Source organism: Myotis myotis, unplaced genomic scaffold (genome assembly GCF_014108235.1).
Source record: "Myotis myotis isolate mMyoMyo1 unplaced genomic scaffold, mMyoMyo1.p scaffold_m19_p_18, whole genome shotgun sequence".
Classification (NCBI taxonomy): Eukaryota; Metazoa; Chordata; class Mammalia; order Chiroptera; family Vespertilionidae; genus Myotis; species Myotis myotis.
In genome coordinates, this window is record NW_023416322.1 from 15,105,754 (window position 1) to 15,114,685 (window position 8,932).

At 44.1% G+C, this 8,932-nt stretch overlaps 1 non-coding gene across 1 annotated transcript; it reads left to right on the forward strand.

Moving 5' to 3' along the window:
• Positions 1 to 7,871: 7,871 nt before the first annotated feature.
• On the forward strand, positions 7,872 to 8,063 carry LOC118673837. Its single transcript, XR_004973503.1, has one exon. It is a non-coding gene; the product is annotated as a U2 spliceosomal RNA (small nuclear RNA).
• The last annotated feature ends 869 nt before the right edge of the window (positions 8,064 to 8,932 follow it).

The window sequence follows — 8,932 nt, forward strand, 5'->3', positions numbered from 1 at the left end:
GCCAGATGCCACCTTTATGGAGGAGATGAATTAACAGTAAAGCTCGTTAGACTAATAAGGAACAATCATCCCAGAGTTTTTGGTTTTATTTTACATAATTTTTAAAGGGTTCCCATAAAGTCAGGTGTCAGTGGTGTGAGGTGTTCAGGGGGAGATAGTCTAGGAGCCCCTACATTTTGTTGTGTGGGGGAAGGTCTACAATCGCTGGGGATCTGCTTGTGGATGAGGCTGGAGAGCTGACTATGCCATTGATCCTGGCGTCCAGGGCAGGGTGTGTTTGGCCCACAGGGTAGGGGTGTGGGGGCTGAGCTGAGCACACTTGTCTTGGGGAACCCCCACTTCTCCACATAGAGTGAGGAATGCCCGTGGGAGCTGAAGAGCACTGAGGTGTCCGAGGTAGGAACAAAGGTGGACAGTAAGGACAATAAAACTCGAAATATTCCACCAGGAGAGGCAGGTAATTTGATTATACAGTTCAGTGTAGTGACAAATAAGGGAATGAGGCTAGGGACAAGAAAGTTAGAGGTAGGACAGAGCCTCCCGTCACAGGCAGTAGACTTGAGAGGGAGAATGCAAGTGCAGATAAAATTGTAATGTCTTTGGCACCAGGATCTGGGGCAATAAAAGAAATCGAACGTTATTCTGGATTACATAAATAGGAGAACTGAAAATGTCAGAGGTAATTAGCTCAGAGTTATAAAAGGGGATGGTAAGTGGTTCTTGACCAAGGAAGCTGAGGGAACTGTCTGCTAAGATTTCCTCATTCCCTGTCACTCTTCCCATCACTGCTGTTCGCTGACTTTAACCTTGACTGTGGTTCTCAGTCCTGCATTTGAGAACAAATATGGATTAGTAGTAGTTGCTCCTTTTCTGATATTCTTATTGAGAGGCAGGCTGGTGGTGGGGAGTGAGAGAGGGAATCTGTATCATTTGAATCCTCCTCCGACTTTCGTGATTCTGATATGCTTTCCTAGGTACCCCTTCCTTTCCAACCCTTTCCAATAATCTCAATAATCTATATATAAAAGGCTAATATGCAAAGTGTCCCCTTGGGAGTTCGACCGGGAGACCAGGAGTTCGATCGCTTGCTATGACATGCGCTGACCACCAGGGGGCGGTGCAGAATGAAGGGAGACCCCTGCTGGCAGCTGGCAGCTGGGAAAGGGAGGCCTTGGCTGGCAGCGGGAAGGCCCTGATTGGCCTTTATCACCGGCCAGGCCTAGAGACCCTACCTGTGCACATATTTCGTGCACCAGGCCTCTAGTATAAAATAGAGATTCAAGAAACCGATGATGGATTTCTCCTTCTCATACTGTGTTCTATGACTTCCAGGTGCCAGAGAAGTTTCTCAGAAAGAAATTCATTATCATCAGGTACAACTGTATCATTAATGAAGATTACTACATTCTTTAAATTTAAATAGGAATGAGTGAGTTCACTTATTTAAAAATTTCTGTTCTATTCAGGGGTTTTTGACTGCTTGCTGGGATAAATGTTCAAGTTTTGATTTGTGACAATGCAGCTCTCTTAACCTTCATTCTCAAAACAATAATTATATGCAAATATGCTGGAGGTGCATGTGTACTTGTAAATGCCTAGTTTTCACAGCAGAAACTCAGAAATAAATACCTTTGGCTCAATCAAGTTTCAAAAAAAAAAAATGATAGGGAAAAGGGAAGTAGTATATATAACTGCAGGCAAGTTATCTCACCATGTCTTGTTTACACCTGATAGTGCATCCAGCAATTAAGCATTTAGCTTATTTCTTTAAGGTCACGCTGCAAAGGAGTCAATTTAAGTTGGGGTGTCAGGGCCAATTTCACCTGGGAAATCCACTTTATACCTACAGCAGGTGTGAGGTGTGTGTCTTGGCTGGGAGAACACGCTCTCCCAGGTGTGGTGGCCCCGAGTGCTCTCTGGGACATCGGGGTCGTTGGTTTAATGTTAGGTGTGGGCACATCAGCCCCGGTTGCAGGACCCCTAAAGCTACTCTGTCTCCAGGGGGGAGAGTTTACTTTGAAATGGTTGGGTGTGCAAGGGACATGTTAAGATAATTCATTTAGTCGGAGTGGCAGGGAGGAGGAGTGGGAAGGGATTGAAATTTACATGTAAGCCAATCTCTCTAGAGCAGCGGTTCTCAACCTGTGGGTCGCGACCCCTTTGGGGGTCGAATGACCCTTTCATAGGGGTCGCCTAAGACCATTGGAAAACACATATTGAATATATAATTACATATTGTTTTTGTGATTAATCACTATGCTTTAATTATGTTCAATTTGTAACAATGAAAATACATCCTGCATATCAGATATTTACATTACGATTCATAACAGTAGCAAAATTACAGTTATGAAGTAGCAACAAAAATAATTTTATGGTTGGGGGTCACCACAACATGAGGAACTGTATTAAAGGGTCGCGGCATTAGGAAGGTTGAGAACCACTGCTCTAGAGAATGTGGAGAATGTCAAGTTCAGAAGCCCCAGGGGATTTGGATGCCTGTGAGCTCAGTTCGGACTCCGCCCACCCTCACCTGAAGGTCTCTGAGCATGCCAAAGGGACCAGAGTGATGTGCTACATCCCCCAAGCAAAGCCCCAGTGTTTTCATCTAGAAAAAGAAGGTCCATTTTGAAAAGACAAAGTCACTGATTGCTCGCTGGCCCAGTTTAATTTGTCGCGCATTTGCTGAGTACCTACTGCGTGCAGAACTCACTGGCAAAGATTGTGGAAGGTTCTAGGGGGCTCCTTTTAAGGCACTTGGGAAGCCATGCCTATATAATAAGTAACTGAAATATGCAGAGGCTGGAATAGTGACTGTAACGGGAGCACAGAGTGCAAATCACGTCCTCTGACTATATTTGCACCCCGACCTTAGAGCATAGCTGTGCCTACAGCATCAGGGAAACGTGCGCCATTCTCCTCTGTGAACACAGTAGGGCAATGCAGTAACGCAGCAGGGTGTATCTGAGGGTTGGGAGGAATCATTCTCATTGGTTCAGTCACGTGGCATATTTAAATTAGAGTCCTGCGGCCACTTCCAGGTCATTTTCCTTTGGAGATGAGCCCAGAGCAGGGAGGGTCCATTCTGTATTTTGAACATCGGAGACAGACATTCTCACAGCCTTCTCTGGCTGTCTGTTTCAGTCTGGAACAATCTTCATGTTCAGGAAATTCTTTATGTATGGCTGAAATCCCTCCAAGAGCCCAGAGCGCCCCCTTCTTCCGACCCTAGCAAGTAGGGAGACCTTTCCCAGACCTGCGGCCTGTTTGAAACGACAAACAAGTCCAGAACTAGAGGACCCGCCTGGCTACCGGTGCGTGAACCCGGTGAGCCTGCCCATGTCATAGCGGGGAGCAGGGGCCGTGTCAGAGGAGGCCAACGTGCCGGCAGGGCCAGGTGGAGGGAAATTAAAAGCAATCGACTGGGCCGTGGGCTGGGGCAGTCTGGGAGCCGGCGAGGTGGAACGGCGGGGCGAGCCTCCTTGTCAGGCCTCCAGTGGCCCTTTTCAGAGTGTGAGCAGACCTTACAACGAGGCACTGACCTCGCCTTGCAGATGACTGGCGGCTCACCATGATAAGTAACCCCGCGGGTCGCTCTGCGGAGATGGATGGTAAAGGTCAGGCCGAATCAGGGAGAGCCTGAAACCGAGGCGTGTGCGAAACGCGTTTTTCTTCCTTCCGTGAGCACAGGGTAACTCCAGCCCACGGACGGGGCCTGGTTAGTATGGAAAAGACCCCCTTTCAGGAAACAAGAAGAGTTTATTTATTCATTTATTTTTTAAAGCCATCTTTTTATTTTTATTTAGCATATTTTATTGAGAGAGAGAGAAACGTCGATGTATGAGAGGAACATCCTTCGGTTGCCTTTCACAGGCACCCACACCGGGATCAACGAATTAACTTTTCTAAAGTGTGACTTTGGTCATATCTCTTCTGCTTACAAGGTCCACCGGCTCAAGATTACCTACTAAATGCAGTGTACGACCCTCAGCCTGGGGCTCCACATCGGTCTAGCCTTCCTTCTGTCCCCTGCCTCAACTCCAACCAGACTGGCCTGCTCCCCACACCCGAGCTCACTTCACCTTTTTCCTCACAGCCCGGCCCTTTCTTTCATGATCTGCCACAGGTTTTGCCTCCCAACATCTTTCCTGTAAATTCAACTCACTTTTATTCATTCATTTAGTCATTTATTCAAGTGTGTTCGTTCAGCAAGCTTTCACCCAACAGTTGTTGGCCACAGCCTCCGGGAAGCGTTCCCTGGTTTCCCTGCCCTTAGGAATATTCAGGGCTCCACGCTCTGAGGAGATTTCTCATAGACTGCAAGTCAGGTCCTGGCTCTGCCGCCTGCACTGTGCAAGCCTCCGTTCCCCCATCTGTGAAGGAATCGTTCCCTCCTGGTGGGTTGCTGTGGGGATTAAATGTGATAGTGCTGAGTCTAGTGTCAGAGCCCTTGGGGTGAGCTGTTACTGTTCGTACAATTCTTTATTATATTATTATACTCGGTTTCCCTTGAGACAAGGACTGGGACCTGTGATCTCTGTCCTCTCTAGCACCTTCTTTCAGACAGTGTTTGCTGTCATCATTTAATCAGGTTCATTTGGTTGCAAGATGCAAAGACCCCCGTTGAGACACGCAGGTTGATGCCAAGTCTCTGAGCTGGACTAGAGGACTCAACAGGTTCCTGAGGTAGCTCTTTCTCTCGCCACGCGTCAGCTTCTCTCTCTGCATCTGTCCTCTCTGTCCTGCTCATGGCTCTGTGGCTGATGTGCAGTCAGGACCCGCTACATAATTTGCTAGGTTCATGGCAAAATGAACTGAGGAGGGTCCCTTGTTTAAAAGGCAGGAAAAGAATTCTGTGAAATGTGCACTAAAATAAAAGCTTTTCCTTCCTTCAGAAGCCTCCTCTCTCCTTCCTGTTTCCACTTGTGCGATGTTTATATTTGCTGTTTAATACTGTCCTTCTTCAGGCATGGAGATGCTTGCAGGGCAGTACAGACCTACGCTGGCTTATAAAACAATATGTGTGCTAAAATCTCATTTTGTTTTAAAATCTGTATCTTCATTTCTATATGAAGTCTGGAAGATTATGTTCCAAAATGTGAACAGTGGGTTATCACTGGATGATGGTATAGAATACCCCCCACCCCGCCCCACAAACACACATATAAATAGATATATAGCCTAAAATTTCCAAAATGACTATATATTAGTATTTCTCCCAAAGAAACAACCACCCATACACACATACTTCTCTATGTCAAAATAAAAAAGGATTAAAATTTTAACAAAAGTACCTGAAACTTGTAGATAAGAGTTACTATCTTTGATATATAATGCATTCAAATAAATCACTAAAAAATCAATAGGAAAATTGACAATGGGCGTGAATAGGTGATTCACACAAAAAGAGTACAAATTGCCAGTAAAATGTTCAACTTCACTCTTTAAAAAATAAGTTTAAATGGAAACAGATATAATTTTTCTGCAGGTTGTCAAAATTACAAACGAATGACACAGAGGACTGTCATATATTAGCCCAAATAGGAATAGTCACATGCTTAGGAGCGTATTTCGGAATAGCCCTTCGAAGGTCAATTTGACCATATATATCAAAATGTGAGATACATGAGTTCTGACCCTAAATTTTTACTTATAGGTTTGACTCCAAAGAAGCACCCGTATTATTGTTTGTAATAGTCACAGACTTCAAATGTCCAACAAGCTATCAATACAAGAGAAGCTCAATAAATTTGTTACTTCAGTCCATTCAATGAAATAATTATGTAGCGTGAAAAGACATCTAAGTTATATTGTTAGAGTTAAAGAAAACTATCTATATTACGAACACATTTATGTAAAAACATCTCCATGTATCACCATATAAATTAGTGAAAATCTATTAAACTTGATGTGTAACACTATAAAATAGATGATGTTATGGTGCCATTTTGTAAGACAGCAGGCATTTCGCATATATTTTGTGATCCCATGAGCTCTGAGAGCTCTGAGTCCAGGAGCAGAGACGAAATTGGCTGGTTGCAAAGAACAGACAGTACAGGACCCCGTGCTGGTGGCTGCTTATTAAACAAAGCAGCTCTCAGCAACCCTGAGAAGTCCGTGTGCATCCCCATTTTTCAGATGGCCAAACTGAGGCTCACCTAGAAACACAAGGTGGTGCTGAGTACATGGCCAGTCGTTTTCTTATAGTCCTTAGATGACCAATTTCACAACTTCCGCACCCACACGTCTCTTGTGACCATGGCCCATCACCTCCCCCAATGCTAAAAAAAATTTTTTTTTAAAGTAACCCATCTATGCAGATAGATCTAGAGAAATCTGAAAACCCCAGACATATTCTAATGACATAGGAAAATTTGCAAAAATTTCAGGCAGATCCTAGTCCCTCCCATTTTTCTCTCTGCTGTAGCTTCACAGAACTTCCTTTATCTTTTGTATCTTACTCAATATTGACAGTGATAAGACCCTTGGAGAAGCCCTTGATTCCAGGCCCGGTTCTGTCACTGGCTGCTTGTGGGCTCTGGGCAAGCCCAGCAGTAAAGACCTGCTTTGTTTGCCCACCTCCAGATGAAATGGGATAGGGAGAGCCCTTTGAACCCTATAAAACAGTGACGGCGACAAGTTTCTCCTCCGCGACTCGGGCTCTTTTCTTCCCATCTCTCTGATTGAAGTGTCGTCACACGGAAGCAGGAAGCAAGGACGTTTTCTCCCTGAGATCCAGCTCACGTGCCTCTCCGGGCGACATATGGGGATCTTGCTTTGGAGAGCGCGCTTGGCCAGGTGAACAGCTGTCGCTGGGTGCCCTCTGAACCAGCGGCAGTCACCCTGGTGGAGTGAGCTTAAGACGACAGCTTAACTGCTTTGCCGCCAGAGTAGGCTAGTTTGGGTTTCTCCTTAGTTTCCACCACCCCTGGATTTATTCCTTCTGCTGTAGTGTATTTGGTGATCACGGAGGTTGGCATTCGCTTGGAGAGATGTTCTTTGGGGACCCCGGATATTGTAACTTGACAAAATATATGTTGGCTGGCAAAATGTACAGAAAAAAACAAACTTTTATAAAAAAAGAAGTAGAGGAGGAAACATCAATATGTATGGAACACCTTAGAATAAGTTCATCTTTTGTCCTAGTCATTCCATTGTGAAGTGTTTAGCTCTCAGATAATACTGGATAACTTGAAATTATGTAGTATATTTAAGGAGGTTTATCGAACTGTTGCTTAAGATGATAACAAATGATCTTATTGTCCAATAATAGGGGATTAGTTAAATAAATAAAGGCACACCCACACAATAAAACATACACTGTTCTTAGAAATGATGGGGCAGGTGTGTTATGCATATATACAAACATATGGAGAGGTAGTCTGTTGTTAAAATTGGGTTATAAAACAATAGGTGTGGTAAAATCTCATTTTGTTATAAGTCTTTATCTTTATTTCTATATGATGTCTGGAAGATTATATTCCAAAATGTGAACAGTGGTTATTACTGGATCATGGTATAGAATTATTCCCCTCCCCCAAAACACACATATAAACAGATATACAACCTAAATTTCCCAAAATGACTATATATTATTATTTCCCCCATAAAGATGAAATGTATAAATATAATAGAATTTCCACTTACTGTATCAAGAACTCCAGTGAGGCCCAGCCGGTGTAGCTCAGTGTCTGAGCATCGACCCATCAACCAGGAGGTCACGGTTTGATTCCCATTCAGGGCACTTGCCCAGGTTGGGAGCTCGTGCAGGAGGCAGCTGATCAGTGCTTCTCTCTCATCATTGATGTTTCTATCTCTCCCTCTTCCTTCCTCTTTGAAATCAATTAAAAAATATATTAAAAAGAAATTCCATCGCTTCTCGGCCTTTTGGCTCTGATCAAGTGTAGTATCTGTTCTTAATCAGTTTAATATCTGATATGTCCTCTATCTGAGGACATTATATTAAATGTGTTTTTAGACTGGGGAGATGGAATAGGAGCTTGCTCTGTGTACTCCATGCATCGACCTGGTATTGCAGTACCTCTGGGAATGGTGCACAAAAAAAAAAAAAAAAAAAAAAGAATTCCAGTGAAGAGATGTCAGTAACAAAGACCTTACATCTACCAGGAATTACTGTCCTGGAAGTGAAATCTGAAGAATATTCAGAGCTTTACAGCAATCTCCCTTGTTCTAAATCTCTGATCACTCTTGGTCGGTTTCTCTCTTTTTAATCCTTAGACAATGCGCATCTTAAAGATTTACCCCATGGTGTTAAAAGTGAAGAATTACCTGTTTCCGCCACAGACCTTGTGGGTAGGGTGCCTGGCGGAAGACATAGCACAGAGGGGCTCTCTGTAAATGGTTGAATGAATGACAGAGGGAGAGGCATCCATGAAGTATGTTAGAGGTTTATGGAGGGAGAGAGATCAATGTTAAAAACTGTGTAATAATAAGCCAAACCAATGGACACAGACAACAGGGGGATGAGAACATGAGTGGGGGGGCGGTTAATGGGGGGGGGGGATAAAGACACATTTGTAATTCCTTAACTAATAAAGAATTAAAAAAACAAAACAAAACAAAAACCTGTGTAATAGATTGTGGTAGCTGACATGACTTTGAAGGCTTTATCCAGGCAAAAATGGAGAGGGAGGCCATCAATTCCAGGCAGAGGGACCACAGGGTGACCAATAGCCCCGAGGTGGCTCCTGGGACATGGGCCTTCCAGGGCAAATGGGGATGATGCTCACTTGATGGTGGAACAGTGTGGTCAAGGCAGGAAGACAGAAAAGCAAATCTGGGGACTATGCCGCCCAGTTTGGCAAGAGTATGGCTTAAGACAGTGATGGCGAACCTATGACACGCGTGTCAGAGGTGACGCGTGAACTCATTTTTTTTGGTTGATTTTTCTTTGTTAAATGGCATTTAAATA